The 16,568-nt window shown below is 50.8% G+C and overlaps 1 protein-coding gene across 3 annotated transcripts in view; it reads left to right on the top strand.

The window, feature by feature from the left end:
* Positions 1-14,825: 14,825 nt before the first annotated feature.
* PRODH (proline dehydrogenase 1) overlaps positions 14,826-16,568 on the top strand; it is a 52,912-nt gene continuing 51,169 nt past the window's right edge. For 2 of the 3 annotated variants that reach the window (XM_032768290.2, XM_032768292.2), the window contains exon 1: positions 14,826-15,148. The gene's annotated coding sequence lies outside the window, so the exon portion shown is untranslated. The remainder of the gene's footprint in view (positions 15,149-16,568) is intronic. The other variant, XM_032768291.2, reaches the window with a different exon arrangement.

The raw sequence follows: 16,568 nt of genomic DNA, 5'->3' as shown, positions 1-16,568 counted from the left end.
GGGGGAGCAGTGCCCTCCAATCCAGCAGAAGAAAAGGATCACGGGGAAAGGGAGGTAACTCTCCCTCCACCAGGCAGCTGGCCAAATCCTCACAAACAGTTTTTAAGAGGGTTGCCAGCACCTTCCTTTTTCTCCCTTTCTTACCCAGTTACGTAAAAAGAATTGTTCCCAGCCCTTATGATCATTGAGATAACCTTGTGAACAGGAAATTTGTTTAACTGATACCTGCCTGAATCTGCAAAGAGCCTGAAACAATAGCTCTAAAGGAGATGAATTGGCCCATTCATCTCCATCAGAACCTTGTGGATGCTGCCATTCTGGGGCCATCAAATTTGCCTTTTTTCTGTAGCCAGGCATCCAGCATTTGGTTTTCTGTCTCCCTGCCCTGCTGGGACCTGTTTGTGGCTGCCTCTTGCTTTCCAGTTCTCCCCTCCAGCAGAGTTCATTGGATTTTAGTGCCTGCTCCTGCTCTGTTAAATGGAGCCAGGCAACAGGCCGGTCACAACCAGACTAGCTTTTTTACTCATTATTCCTTCTTCTTTGGATTCACTGTTTGCAGTTCCTCTACCAGATTCAGATCAAAACACATCCTGGAGTGCTTGTCAGTTCTGCAGTATATCAAAGAGGTTCCCTAAGTAACTGGCAAAGGATTCTGGGTGTGTATGCGGCCATTTAAAAAAGGAGCACTGAGCTATCTGGAGACCAAATGTCTGTCTTGACAAAGGAATGCATTGAATTCTTCAAACCTGAGGGATTACAAAATAAGAAGACTGATTAACAGGGGCTTTGGGGTATAGCCTTTCCTTATGTATCAAGGGTTCTGTGTTTGAATACTAGGAGTGGCCTAACTGCAAAGAATAAATCTCTGCAACTGCTAAAAGTTAAATATTTTTAAATCTGCAGGACTGTTAACTTGCAACCAAGAGTTTTAAGAGAATTGGACAAGAAGCTTTCTGAACCATTTATGTTAATGTTGAACAACTCTCGGAATAGTGGGGAAGGCCCAGAGGAGTGTAAGAAAAGCTAGAGTTGTGCTAATATTTTAAAACGGTACATGGGGTGATCCAGGTGCCTATAGCTGCATTGTTTGACATTGATCGCAAGGACAATCAAGGAAAGGCTGATGCTGGATGCAAGCAGTAAAAAAGAAGGATGGCAGATTAAGTAATCAACATGATTAGGATGTTGTTTTGGGGGGGGGTTATTATTGGGTTTTTTGGTTTTGTTTTGGGGTTTTTTGGTTTTTGTCCAAAAACTTGACATCGTTTTTTGATAAAATTGCAAGTTTGCCTGATAAAGAGATGTTAGGATAACAGATTTGGACTTCTGCAAGGCATTTGACTAAGTCCCACATGATAGTCTAATAAAAATATCACAGTACAAAATCAATGTCATTCCTATTAAAAACTGGATTAGGACCCGGCTACCTGACAAATCTCAAAAAGTTCATGGGGAATCATCTGCCAAAGGGGGGTGTTTCTAGTGGGGCTTCAAAGGGATTTGGTTCTGGCTTTACACTAGTCAATATTTTTATCACTCATCTGGAAGAAAATTTAACACTAGTAGGACTGTCAAACTATTAAAAAAATGTATTGTGATTAATCACGCGATTAAAAAAAATCAATTGTGATTAATTGTGCGATTAATCACACTGCTAAACAATAATATAATGCCATTTATTTAAATATTTTGGATGTTTTCTAATATATTGATATATATTGATTTTCAAATATGTTGATTTTCAATTACAGCATAGAATACAAAGTGCACAATGCTCACTTTATATTTATTGTTTTTTATAAATATTTGCACTGTAAAAAAAAAGAAATCGCATTTTTCAATTCACCTAATACAAGTACTGTAATGCAATCTCTTTGTCATGAAAGTTGAACTTTAAAATGTAGAATTAGGTACAAAAAATAACTGCACTCAAAAAATGTAAAACTTTAGAGCCTACAAGTCCACTCAGTCCTATTTCTTGTTCAACCAATCGCTCAGACAAACAAGTTTGTTTTCATTTGCAGGAGATAATGCTGCCTGCTTCTTGTTTACAATGTCACCTGAAAGTGAGAACAAGTGTTCACATGGCACTGGTGCAGCCGGTGTGGCAGGATATTTACATGCCAGAAGCACTAAAGATTCATATGTCTCTTCATGCTTAATCGACCATTCCAGAGGACATGTGTCCAGGCTGATGACAGATTCTACTTGATAACAATCCAAAGTGGTGCAGACCAACGCATGTTCATTTTTATAATCTGAGTCAGATGTCACCAGCAGAAGGTTGATTTTGTTTTTTTGGTGGTTCGGGTTCTGTAGTTTCTGCGTTGGAGTGTTGCTCTTTAAAGACTTCTGAAAGTATGCTCCACACCTCATCCCTCTCAGATTTTGGAAGGCACTTCAGATTCTTAAACCTTGGTTTGAGTTCTGTAGCTATCCGTAGAAATCTCACATTGGTACCTTCTTTGTGTTTTGTCAAATATGCAGCAAACATGTTCTTAAAACGAACAGCATGTGCTGAGATGTCATCCAAGACTGCTATAACATGATATATATGGCAGACTGCGAGTAAAACAGACCAGGAGACATACAATTCTCCCACAAGGAGTTCAGTCGCAAATTTAATTAACGCATTAATTTTTTAACGAGCGTCATTAATATGGAAGCATGTCTTCTGGAATGGCAGCTGAAACATGAAGGGGCATACGAATGTTTTGCAAATCTGGCATGTAAATACCGTGCAATGCTGGCTACAAAAGTGCCATGTGAACGCCTGTTCTCACTTTCTGGTGACATTATAAATAAGAAGTGGACAGCATTTGCTCCCACAAATTTAAACCAACTTGTTTGTCTGAGCGATTAGCTGAACATGAAGTAGGACTGAGTGGATTTGTAGGCTTTAAAGTTTTACATTGTTTTCTTTTTGAGTGCAGTTATATAACAAAAAAAATCTACATTTATAAGTTACATTTTCATGATAAAGAGGTTGCACTTCAGTACTTGTATGAGGTGAACTGAAAAATCCTATTTCTTTTGTTTAGCATTTTTACAGTGCAAATATTTGTAATAAAATAATATAAGTGAGCAGCGTACACTTTCAATACATTTGAAAGTGTAGAAAAACATCCAAAAATATTTAATAAATTTCAATTGATATTCAATTGTTTAACAGTGTGATTAAAACCGCGATTAATCATGATTAATTTTTTGAGTTAATCACGTAAGTTAACTGTGATTAATTGACAGCCCTAAAAAATTCTGCTAGTAAAATTTGCTAATGACACAAAAATTGGTAGCATGATAATGATTCAGGCAGGTCAAATATACAGAGCAGTTTGGAACACTTGGTAAGTTGTTCTCACTTGAACAACGTGTGTATTAGTCCACCCAGACACAAGGTCACATATCTAGGAATGAAGGAGGTGGGTCACACTGGAGGTGTGTGGGACAGGGTGGGGGTTGACTGTATTCTGGAAAGCAGGGATTCAGAAAAGGATTAGGGGTGATGATGCACACCCACTGAACATGAGCTCCCAGTGCCATGGTTTGGCTAAGAGGGCTAACACAATCCATATACCTACTAGCAGGGGACTATTCAGGACCAGTAGGGAGGTGAGATTGCCTTGGTATAAGGCCCTGGGGAGGGCATTACTGGATACTGTGTCCAGGTCTTATGTCCACACTTCAGAAAGGACATTGACAAATTGGAAATGGTTCAGAAATCAGTCTGGAGAACTGGGCTCGGAGGGAGAGATAAAGGAGCCCAAGAGAAGTTTCAGGGGTGATGATCTGTAAGCACCAACATGGGAAGAGGAGGTGGGAGGAGAGAAGGAGCTGGGCAAGAGGGTACAGAAAGGGAAGCGGAGCTGGGCAAAGGAGGGAAAGGCAGAACTGGATGATGGGGAAACAGGAAGGGAGGTGGGACAGGAGACGAGGAATGGGAGTGGCAGGGAGCCTGGGTGGTAGCAAGGGGTGGGGAGCTGTCCATTTATTATTCTCTATCCATGTGTGCTTCATGTGGGCAACTGTCCCCTTCGGAGACTCTGCCAAGAACTACTTGGAAGCAGTTGCAGAGACTCATGTTAGGCAATGCTGACGAATCAGAGCCGAACACAGATGAACAGTCTATGTTTGTGCAGAGAGGTGGAATTCCCAGTTCGCGCGGACAGACCCAGAAGCACCTACGAACAGCTGTGTATTCTGGGCGGTGTGGGAGGCTGCTTAGGCGAGGAACCTGAGCAGGGCAGGTTCTAGTTTTTTGCCGCTGCAAGCAAAAAAATTTTTGGCTGTCCCCCACCCCAGCCCCAAGCTCTCACCACCCCCACACACCAGTGCCCTCTCCCACCTGCCCCTGCTGCTGCCCCAGCCCTGGGCTCCCCCCCACCAGTGCTGACTCCACACGCTCCAGTGCTGGCAGGGTCGGGATAAGCAGCGGGGCTCCCAGGCCGTGCCTCAGCCCAGGGTCCCTCCGGCCGGAGCTCCCACCTCCAGGACCGCCTGGGACCCGGGAGGGCAGAGCCGAGGGACTGCCCCAGCAGAGGTCTGAGGATCCGGGGCAGGGCAGCCCCAGAGGGAGTGGAGCCCCGGAGAGCAGAACGCAGGTCCTTGCACAGCAGCACCCCACCCTCTATGGCCCCGCTGCTGCTGCTGCTTCTGGTCGCCCTGCCACAGTCCCCGGGCGGCTCAGGCCGCTTCGCTCAGTCCTGGCTGCAGTGCTGAGGGGTGACTGCCTTGTGACACCTGCAGACGGCTCCGTGTGCCCTGTGGGGAGGCCCCCAGCCTGCGTGTCCCCCGCTCAGAGCCTGCCCAGCCCAGCCACAAGATGCGGGCGCTGCTTCCCCACAGCGCGAACCGCAGCGGTCCCAGGCCGCATGACGCAGTGCTGCTGCCAGGGCCAGCTATGTCTGCGTGAGCTGGCAATCCGACCTCCCAGCTCAAATGTAGATGTACCCTCAGTGGAGCAGAGCTCTGTCTGACTCCCAGACTCAGAGCGACCACCGGCTGCAGAAACCAGCCTGTCTTAAGTTGCACGCTCCATCTACTGTGGCTGGGCCAACTTCTCCCCCCACCTAGGAATTGTCCCCAACTCACACACACACACACACTTCCCCTGTGGCTTAAATCATTTCCTCCCTCCATCATTCCACTTCTCCCCTTGCCTTCAACAGCCTCTGCCCCTGCCCCCCATGGCTCAGACAGCCCTGCCCAGCTGCTGGGGCCATTCAGGTGGCTTCCTGCAGTTTGCTTCCTCTGTCTCAGTTCCCTCAGGTGCTCCAAGAGCTTCCCTGTGCTGGGGACTCTAAGCATCATACTTGAGACTTTTCCTCCATTGATTTTTTTCCCTCTGCTTTCCTGGGAATTGTCTTCAGCATGAGGCATTGAAATCATTTGCGTGGGTCTGAAATAGAACTGATTCTCTTCCAGGCATTTTGAAATCCAGACTCTGTAAATAACCTACCAAAAACAAGCCTGGAAAAAGACTTTTTACATCTATTCCTCAGATATCATCCCAGCCTTGCTCCTGTAGAAACCTTTACACTTGTTCTTTTCTAGTCTCTCACTGCTTCGGAATCCTTGCAGGCGCTCGCTGACCTTCCCTCTTCCCACAGCCATGCACAGCCAGCACAGGCGTCCTGCTTTTTACGCAGGATGCCCCAGCTCAGAGCTCCGACTGACAGATTCTCAGAATTGATGGAATGCCACAGGGGCCCCTCGCAATAAAAACAACCTGGGAAAATCTGATGTTCACTTCCTCGCTCTGAAATATTTCCCAGATGCCCTTTAAGATGCAACCTCCTTTTTGCAGAGGTTTGACCTTTCTGGAGATGGGAATTCACCAAGGTATTTTCCGTTGGCTGCTCAGCAATATTAGACCTGCAGCAAGTTACAGCAAGACTCAGAAAGAGTCTGACTCAGTTTTATTTCTTGCACTGAAAGTAAGTCATTAAATGTCTGTTTTAATCCACTAGAAAATACACGGGAATTTGGAGCAGTCCCACAACCAAATACTGGTCTTATCTACACTAGAGGAAATCAGGAGTTAGTCCTCTGAAGTCCATGGAATTAGAACAGCATAAAGCAGCGGAAGATTAGAGAGATAGTCACAGTCTCCAGGGAGATTTCCACCCGAGAACATCGATAGCTGGCTGGTAGGTGTTCGCATTATTGATGAGACTCTGTGATTGGCAGACTATGGACAGACTTCAGCTTCTCTGATATCTGCAAATGAAAAAATCAACAGCAATGTCCAGTGAGAGGGAGGATGGGTTAGCGGTCACAGCACTGGCCCAGGACTGCTTGTGTGACCTCAGTCAAGTCATTTCATTTCTGTGCGGCTCAGTTGCCCACCAGTACGACGGGATAATAATCCTTCCTTTCTTCCATCCTTTGTATGTCTTGTCTAGAACTCTGGTGCCCTGAACTTAGGGAACACCTCTCAGCACTCCCACGATATAAATATGAAACTGAAGAAATGCATTTCTCAAAACCAAACCCTTGCCAGCAGCTCTCTGATATGCAGAGCCGCCGGGGAGGGGGGCAAGTGGGGCAATTTGCCCCAGGCCCTGGGCCCTGCAGGGGCCCCTACAAGACTATAGTATTATATAGTATTGCAAATTTTTTTTTATGGAAGGGACCCCCGAAATTGCTTTGCCCCAGCCCCCTGAATCCTCTGGGCGGCCCTGCTGATATGTCGGCTCCTCTCGCAGGTTCCCCCAAATGTCTGGCTTGGCCACTCCTCCCATAGCTTACAGCAAAGAAGCTTACCTGGCATCGATTCTCCTGCGGGTCTGGTTGTCGTTCTGTACTCAGTACTATCATCAGCCCCTTGCTCCAGGGTGGGATCTGCTGGGTGGTGTTCCAGCAGCATTGATCTGCCTGTGTCTGCCAGAGCAGATGACACTGGAGTCTCCTCTGGGTATTTCTGGAGATCATCAGGGCAGGAAACTGGAATGTTCCACAAAAAGAAGCTACTTTTCTGATGGACGGTCAGGTGATTATTTTTATTAACAGTCCTCGAACAGCCATTCCGACCCATTAGCATCTATGCAAGCCCTGGGGCCTCAGGCTTTTGGCACTGGGGGCTCGTTGGCCACACTCTCCATTCCTAGTGGCACACCAAAGGGCACCCTGCTTGCTGGGGGGAAGGGCAGCACTGCAGCTGATTGCAGTTCGCAGCTCGCTCATGGTGCGGGGTTATGGGACATTTAAATCAAAATAACTTGCCTGCTAACATCAGCTCCTTGTGCCTGGATAGGAAGGGCACATACAACTCTCCATGCCCAGCACCTTTGCCCATCTCCCGCTCAGCTCCACAGATTCTAACCCACTCCTCTGCAATTGGGCAAGCTGTGGACTCGAAACCCCAACCACATTGCAAATGCAGATGACTGGCAACCACAACATAGCAGCAGCATTTGGGCAACAAACTTTCCTGTGTCCCCTCCAAGTGTCATTCAGTGGAAACCCAGGAGGTTGCTGGACTCTGGCTAGCCCACGGCAGCAGCCTTCTCCGTACTGATAGGGCTGAGGGAGACCCTGCACCCTGGTTCTCTCTAGCAGCAAGCGGAGCATGTTCAGGGTTTGTCACTAGCAGATGCAGCCGGCGGAGTGTGGGTTGATTTTAAATGCCATCGTTGTATGTGAACCAGGGTTTACTCAGCTTCCCATGCCCTTGGGCTGTTTTCCATTTGTTTATACCTAGCACATTTCTCCCTCCGGTGTATTTTGTCGCCATCTCTAGCATCTCCATTTTCACTACGGCATTAGCACTGGATTGCCAGTTTTCACAGGCTGCATAAGTGTCTTTTTGTCAGGGCAGCCTGGAATCAGCACACAGAAGAGATGCCGGGGGCAAGAGAAGTGTGCTGAGCCACCCCTAGTGTCCAGGGAAAGCTGTCTGCTAGGAATCTGGAGGGGTTAAGGGCTTCTATCCAGTTAGTCACATCAGCAGCACTGGCTGTAACTGTATCCATAGATATGTCTCTCCTGATACCACAAGTCTTTGGACAGGAAATCTGGCAAGACTGCGTTTCTCGTGTCATGTACTGAATGAGTGCACTGACTGGGGGGAGGGTGCAGGGGGTAGCAGATTGCTGCTAGTGTTCTGATCCAGCGCTTTTCTCTGGAGAATGTCTGGCAAAGCTCTGGCTATGCAGGCCAGACAGAGTGCGAGCAATTGATTCTCAGGGAAAGCATGCAGCCAGCTGGACTTACACAGAGCCCCAGGGCAACAGATCATGTGCCAGCATATTCAAGGGCTAGTACGGCACTTCCCAACCTGGGCGAAAGGCCCTCCCTGGGGGGCATGAGACTACTCCGGCGGGGAGAGGAGAAGAGCAGTGGGGTGAGGGACTGTGGAGCATATCCATAGAGTGGGACCCTCCCACCCCTGCTACAATGGTCATTCCTGCTCTCTGGCCTAGCCTAGGCCTCCCAGCGCTGCTGGAGAGGAGGTTAATGTGGCAAGCATGGGATGCTGAAAGGCTCTTGGAAGAGGGGCAATGGCCTTACCATGCAAGACCGGGGCTGGGAAGCTGGTCTCAGAGTGTCTAAATCTGATGGAAGCAGGGAGTTTGTTAGACTGTCCTGCCTCCAGCTGCTTTAGCAGCTGCACAACAGCAAGGGAAACAACATGTGCCCTGCGTGAGACACCCCAATGCTTCTAGGAGTGAATGAGAGACGCTGCCTGGCAGTACAACCTCCAGCTGGGTAGAGCGCTCCTCCAGCCCAGGGTCTGTTGGCAATGCGCTGAGACCCCCGCCTCTGGCTAAAGTCTGGCTTCAGCAACTCACCCACCTGCCTTGGCCTGCTGCTGTCTGGTGCATGGTGCAGAATGCATGGACTGGGAGAGCATTCCAGGAGCTGGCTATTCGGCCTCCTCACATGGAACACAGGGCACCATGATGGCCACTGAATGCAGAACCATGGCGTGCCCCCAGGCACTGGTTGGCCCCCAGCTGTCAGGCTGCTGTGCATGGAGACAGCAGACCCCCCCTTGCTTTCCAGCTGCCCCTGCAGCCACACGGGGATGTGCTCTCTGAGGGTCCCTTGGTGCTTTTGTGCTTTGCCCTGAGCACTCTCATGGTGCCAGGGCATGATGCCAACTGGGACTGTCTGGGAGGTTTCATAACTCTGCAGAGGACGGGGGAGGGTGTGGGCTATTATTTGCTGTTATGGTTTGCTGTTGGTCTGCAGAGCAGCCCTCTGGCCCAGGCCTTGGGGGCAAGTGGGAAAAGCTGCCCCAAGTCCCAGCACAGCAACTTCTGGCTCCCCCACAGCCCGTCCAGTTGCTCACATGCCCTCTCCTTCAATTCCCGACCCGTCCTCCTCCTCCAGCTCTCTCTGCCTGGATCAGGGCAGATGCCTGGCTGGCTGTGTGCTTTCTGGTTTTGAGGGCCATAGACAAGCCCGTATGCACAGCCTGCACCAAGACATTGCTCTATGTGGTCCGGCAGAAATATGCAGGCTGAGAATCCCACTAAGGGTTCAGTGGAAAGGCCACAGGCAGCAGAGCACTCTCCCTCAGGCCATCCCCCAGTGTGAAGTCCTCACCCCCCATAGCCCATTGCTGAGGCACCCGTGGCTGGCTCAGATAGGGAGTCTATTAGCATACGCTGCACCAGAGCCGTTTGCAGGGAAATCACCTGTAAGGCCTGCTTGACATTTTTACTGAAATGCAGAAGGCGAAATTTTCACCTCATAAATTTCCCTCTCAGGTGCTGCGAGTCTTTGCCATAACTTGTTGCCATCTGTTGTTTTTGCTGTGTCAAAAAGCCCCTCTGCTGAGCACCAGCCTATGAAATATGCATGAAGTGCCTTCCCTCCTTTCCAAACTGTCATCTCCTCCAGCACTAAATCCGCTTCCCGCCTATTTATCTTGCATTCATTTTTGTTTCCTTAAATTTTATGGATTCTCAGGCCATCAATAATAGATTCTTCTCTGGCATGGCATGATCAGCAAGGTGTGGCTGAGCAGCCCAGGGAGATGGGGAGAGATTCATGCTCAATTGCCTCCCTAGAGGAGCGAGGGCCCTTGTCCTCCAGGATTCGATCCCGTGCCAGATACCTGGAGCATCTGGAAAAGCAAGTGCCATTGTATCCACGGGATAAGTGGAGATCGAAGAGCAGCGATGGTGCTTCTCTGTAGCTCCATGGCTGGCTTTGTTTGAAGAGACAGGAAATGAAGGGCAGCCGGACGTGTGATTTCAAGCCCAAGGAGACATCGCCACACTGCCTCTGATTGAGCCAGTGTGCTACAATAGAGAGTAGCCACTGTGGCGCGAGTGGCAGGAGGGACTAGCTGCCTGAGTATGAATCCCAGGTTTCAGATGAGTCTGTACTCAGTGCCGCTAGCAACCACACTGCTGTGGCTACGCTGCTATTTTCAGTGTGCTAGCTACTATGGGTCTATCTCATGGAAATCACTCCCCTGGCTAGACGCATTGATGTGCCCTTAGAGCTTGGCCAAACAGAAGGACCTGCTCATTCTGGTAGTGGCGAGGGGGATGGTCCTTCATTGAGTGGGGGTGGAGGGAACAGCAGCTGACAGAGGAGTCAGCGCTTGTCAACAAGGAAAGATGGGGGTCAAGAGTAACTTCCAGGGGTGGCCCTCCCCGCCCCCAGCTCTGCTTTGGTCCCATCACCAGCTGTATCCCTGGCTCCCTTCGGTGCGGCTCACCACTCCTGCCCCCATCTCCAGCCTTGGCCCCTGCTTCCAACCCCGCTCCCAGCCCCTGACCCACCCCCAGCTCTAGCCCCAGCCTAAGAGCCCTTACCCCCATCCATGCCCCGCATATCCATAGCCCACTCCTGGCCTCCTTTACAGGGGGGCAGGAGGGTGAGGACAGGGGCAAGGGGGGGTGACCCTCAAAAGTTTGAGGACCACTGACTTAGTGGTCTCATGCCCTGAGCCCTGTGCAAGGGCCACTGCTTTGAAAGGCTCTGGACTGGAAGTCAGTGGAATAGGTTGGGCCCAGGTTCTTCTATCTCCCCACTCTCGTCAGCAGGGGACACTACCCCAAACTATTGCTGCTAGGCAAAGTGGCCTTTGGGCTCTTGCCAGTGGGCAACACTACCTTGAACTGAAATTGCCAGAAGCTGGGAATGGTTGACAGGGGATGGATCACTTGGTGATTAATTGTTCTGTTCATTCCCTCTGGGACACCTGGCATTGGCACTGTCAGCAGACAGGATACTGAGCTAGATGGACCTTTGGTCTTACCCAGTATGGCCGTTCTTATGTTCTTATGTAAAGTGACTCTTAGACTCTCACAGTTAGGCATTTCACCCCCAAGTATCACCATTAGGCAGTACTGCCAGCCCAGAGCACATAGCCAACTCCCGACACACTCACTGCCAAAAATGTACACATTATTTCTAGTCTCAATTTGTCCAGCTTCAGCTTCCAGCCACTGGGTCACGTTAAACCTTTCTGTGCTAGACTGAAGAGCCCATTATTAAATATTTGTTCCCCATGTAGGTACTTCTAGACTGTGATCAAGTCACCCCTTCACCTTCTCTTAGTTAAGCTAAATAGACTGATCTCCTTGAGTCTCTCACTCTAAGAGGCACGTTTTCCCAGGACATGTTAAGGACATCAGATTCCTCCCACTGGGATATGTGGGGATGTGAGTGCTCGAAGGGCACTCACTGCAATACGGAGGGAAGCAGAAGAGTCTGGTCATGCTGGTGATGCTTTTCATCTGTCCAGTTATGGGCGTAAGCCAGGTCTGAATGAGCTCTACCATGACAGCTAATGATGAGCTGAGGGGAAAGGCTTCAGGACCAGCCTGTGTTTACATGAACACACCCCCTCTGCCTAGGTATCCAGCCAACAAAACTGTGTTGCCTAAGTGATCAATTTTGGCTGTTGTTACAGATGACTTTAATAGAATGCAGGGGAATGAAATGTTGCCATCCTGATTGTACAAGTGAAGGGCAGCAGAACTGTGCTTGGCCTGTCCTGATTGACTAGGTCACCCTCAGCTGAACTGCACTCGCTAAGCTTGGGGTTCAGCTGCCAGAGGCCAGTGCAGGGGTGGTGGTGGGGTGGGAGGGGAGTTTGAGAGGAAGAACAGAACAGAACAGAACAGAACAGAGATGATGAGATGTTTTTGCTTGGTGGGACTGACACACTGCATATGTTAAGTCCATGACATTAGCCTCGTTGCAGTCATGGACGTTAGGGTCTGACAAGGCACTAATCACAATATAGAAGGAAGTACTAGAGTTCTGCTTGTTTCTTCCAGGTACAAAACATAACCATGTGTTTCCTAGAATGCACAGGAATGTGAGGACTGGGGGTAGGGTTAGGCCTAGTGTTAGTGTTAGGAGTGGAGCAATGTTAGGGTCAGATTCTGACTTTTATTTTTAATCTATCAGAGGGGTGGCATGCATCCGACGAAGCGGGTATTCACCCACGAAAGCTCATGCTCCAATACATTTGTTAGTCTGTAAGGTGCCACAGAACTCTTTGGCGCTTTTTAAATCTAGTTTATTTTAAAACATCAAATAAAAAGTTGGGTTTGGGTTTTTTATTTTTAACCTCGGCTTTCTGTACGTATCACAATCACAATGTTTTTAATCTTTGGGACCTCAAGTTCAACACACTATGCAGGACTTGGTGTGTTTAACCTCCTTGCAGTAATTATGTTCAAAGGAGTTATTTCCATAAAGCAATTAAAAGCTTGTTCTGTAGCTCGCTCCTAGGGACACATCGTGAGAATGCATGGAAAAGGTGTTTACAGAGGGAAACGCTGGGTTATGTCTACACAGAAAGAATTATTCCATCAACCTAGCTATGTCTCCAGTGGTGCTCAGGGTATGAAATTTTTCACAGCCCTGAGCAATGTAGCGAAGTAGTTTTAATTTTTAAGGGTAGACCAGGCTCCAGTTTTCTACAATATGAATTTAACAAACTATTTCCATGAAACCTAAACAATTAGGTATAACTATTAATTCTTAAATTATTTGTGAAAATGATGGCTATATTTCTGCTTTGTTTTGAAGGAAAAATTGTTTATTTTAAAAATTGCTCATTTATTGCAAGCTCCCTCTGGTGACCAAACTTGGACATTCCAGGCAAAAAATATATTTAAAATTGGCAGACTTTGGATTTTTTTTTTTAAAATAAACTAAGTGTAAAAACTTCACAACTCCATACAAAAATTCGGAGGGGGGAGGAGCTAGTAGTTAAAAATAGCTAGTAGTTAAAAATACTGCAAACTATTTCTATCACAACCACAGTCTAATCAAAATGTGCTTTCAAACAGATACTTGCAGGTAATTTCTGCTATTGCTTCATCGGTTCTGCCTAAGAGAAGGGTCCTTCTAAGGCCATGTCGATACGTCCAGTGCTGCAGCGGCACATCTGTACCAGTACAGCTGAGGCACTGTAGTGCGTCTGGTGATGGGCGAGAGCTCTTCCATTGGCATAGTAAACCACCTCCGTGAGCAGCATAAGCTATGTCGGTGGGAGAAGCTCTCCTGTCCACATAGCACTGTGCACATGTGCTGGTGTAACTTATGTTGCTCAGAGGGGTGGAATATTCACACCCCTGAGCAAGGTAAGTTTTGCCAACATAGACTGCAGTGTAGACATGACCTCATACACATATGTGATTAACATAACTAGCCACTAGATGTCACTGGGGCTCCCAGAATCTCTCTGCTTTTGCAGTTTTCCATTGGACACACAACACATTTCTATGTGCAGCCAGGAGCATGATTCAGAGCCAGTCCAGGGCTCCTCTGGAAACGAGCCCAGTAGGTTTGAAAATAATCATATAGAATCAGAACTCTAGAGCGACTTCCATTCTAGGATCTCAGAGCGGCTTACAAACCACCACCTCATCTGCCAGTGAGCACTGGCCCACAGAGAGTGTCACCCACAGCGGAGTGGACCAGTGACACACAGGGCCGCCCGGGGGGGGGGGGGGGGGGGGAAGAGGGGCAATTTGCCCCAGGCCCCACAGGGGCCCCAGGAGAGTTTTTCGGGGCCCCTGGAGCAGGGTCCTTCACTCGCTCCGAGGGCCCCTGAAAACTGTCGCAGGGCCTGGGCCCCCAGAGCTTCTTCCGCTCCCAGTCTTTGCCGGTGGGGGGTCCTTCCATTCCGGGACCCGCCGCAGAAGTGCCCCGAAGACCTTTGGCGGGGGCCCCCAGCCGCCAAATTACCGCAGAAGCGGGATCCGCCGCTGAAGTGCAGCTGCTTAGGTGGTAATTCGGCGGCTGCGGGCCTCTGCCACGGGTCTTCGGGGCACTTCGGCAGCGGGTCCTGGAGCGGAAGGACCCCCCCACTGCCAACTTACCACCGAAGCGGGGGGCCCCCGCCACCGAAGACCCCAGGCCCCCAGAATCCTCTGGGGGGCCCTGGTGACACAGCAAAGCCAGGGCTTGATCACAGCTCTGGCTCCCAGTCCACTGCTTTAACCAATAGGCCACGCTCCTTGTGAATGCAGGGGAGCTCAGATAACTGAAAGGACATTCACCGGTACTAGGGTTGCCTGGAGTCTCCAGGAATTAAAGATTAATATTTAATGTCATGTGATGAAACCTCCAGGAATATGTTCAACCAAAACTGGCAACCCTAACTGGTACCTTTCTGTCTAAAATGGTCTCCGTGTGAGCAGCAGCCTGGTCGCTAGGAGCAGGAGTGGGCTGTGCACGGGGGTCCGTGGAACAGACGGTGCAATGCTGCCCTCTCGTCCCTCAGGGCCTGCAGCCCCCTCCCCTCCTCTTGCCTGTGCTATGTGGATAAGGCGAGTGTCCAGCCCAGCACAGGAGGAGATGGTGATAAAGCTCCTGTTTGCTGACTCAGCATTAAGCAGTTGGGGCACAGTCTGTTTGCTGGGCCTTTGTTGTTGCCTTGTCAGTGTCTGATCCTATTTCCTCTAAGACGAAACAAGACAAGCATGTCCAGAGGGAGGAAGCCCGGAGGGAAAGCGGCTTGTGCCCTGGTGCTGGCTCTCGCTGGCAGCTGTGCTGAACCAGCACCTGCTCTGACCAGCCACCTCGAGCCCTGCAAGCTGTACTCACTGCCCGGCTGGCTGCAGCACTGCCATGGCTGCCTCTCTGCTCACAGCGCTGGTACAAGGTGGAGCCGTCCTGGGGAGGAAGCCAGACTCCCCTCAGAGGTGAAAGGAGAAATAAGGTGGGGGAGAAAAATGAGCCATGAGAGTGGGGGGACAGCAGGGACCTGGACTCTGAGGCCAGGGGCTGCACAGGGCTCCGCTGGAGCTGCCGGAGGTGGGCTGGGCATCAGTTCCCTCTCTGGCCTGATGTGGTTAGAACAGGGGTAGGCAAACTTTTTGGCCTGAGGGCCGCATCAGGTTTTGGAAATTGTATGGAGGGCTGGTTAGGGCCAGGGGAGGGAGGCATGGCCCGGACCCCCCAAATCCGCCCCTCCCCAGGATTCCTGCCCCATCCAACTCCCCTTGTTCCCTGATGGCCCACAGAAACCCTTCCCTTGATTGCCCCCAACTGCCCCATCCAAACCCCCTCCTTCCTGACTGCCCCCCCGGGACCCCTGCCCCCATTCAACCCCCCATTCCTCACCCTCTGACCACCCCGATCACTATCCACACCCTCACCCGCTGACCACCACCCCAAACTCCCCTGCCCTCTATCCAACCCCCTCCTGCTCCCTGCCCCCTTACCACGCTGCCTGGAGCACTGGTGGCTGGTGGCACTACAGCTGCGCCACCCAGAGCACCAGGACAGGAAGCCGCAGTGCTCGGCTGGAGCCAGCCATACCACCGCGCAGCACAGAGCACCACATCAGGCAGCCGCACCGCCCGGCTGAAGCCGGCCACGCCACCGCGCAGCACAGAGACCGGGTCAGGCAGCCACGCCACCCGGCTGGAGCCAGCCACAACACCACGCAGCACAGAGCACCGGGTCAGGAAGCCACCCTGCCCGGCTAGAGCCGGCCATGCCACCGTGCAGCACAGAGCACCGCGTCAAGGAAGCCGCCCCGCCCGGCTGGAGCCAGCCACACCACCGCACAGCACAGAGACGGGTCAGGCCGGGCTCTGTAGCTGTGCTGCCCCAGGAGCTTGCAGCCCCATCACCCGGGACTCCTGCCCCATCCAACCCCCCCTTGATCCCTGACGGCACCCGGAACCCCTGCCCCGATTGCTCCCTGCTGCCACATCCAAACCCGCCTCCTTCCTGACTGCCCCCCGAGACCCCTGCCCCCATTCAACCCCCCCATTCCCCGCCCTCTGACCACCCCGACCCCTATCCACACCCCCAACTGCTGTCCACCACCCCAAACTCTCCTGCCCTCTATCCAACCTCTCCCCGTTCCCTGCCCCCTTACCACTTGCCTGGAGCACTGGTGGCTGGTGGCGCTACAGCTGCACCACCCAGAGCACCAGGACAGGGAGCCACGTTGCTCGGCTGGAGCCAGCCACACCTCTGCACAGCACAGAGCATGGGGGTCAGGCAGCCGCACGGCCCGGCTGGAGCCAGCCATGCCACCGTACAGCACAGAGCACCGGGTCAAGCAGCCACGCCACCCGGCTGCAGCCAGCCACACCACTGCGCAGCACAGAGCACCGGGTCAGGCA

This window comes from Chelonoidis abingdonii, chromosome 22 (assembly GCF_003597395.2).
Source record: "Chelonoidis abingdonii isolate Lonesome George chromosome 22, CheloAbing_2.0, whole genome shotgun sequence".
Taxonomy (NCBI): domain Eukaryota; kingdom Metazoa; phylum Chordata; order Testudines; family Testudinidae; genus Chelonoidis; species Chelonoidis abingdonii.
The sequence above is the reverse complement of the archived record's forward strand: the minus strand, read 5'-3'. Positions and strand labels throughout refer to the sequence as shown.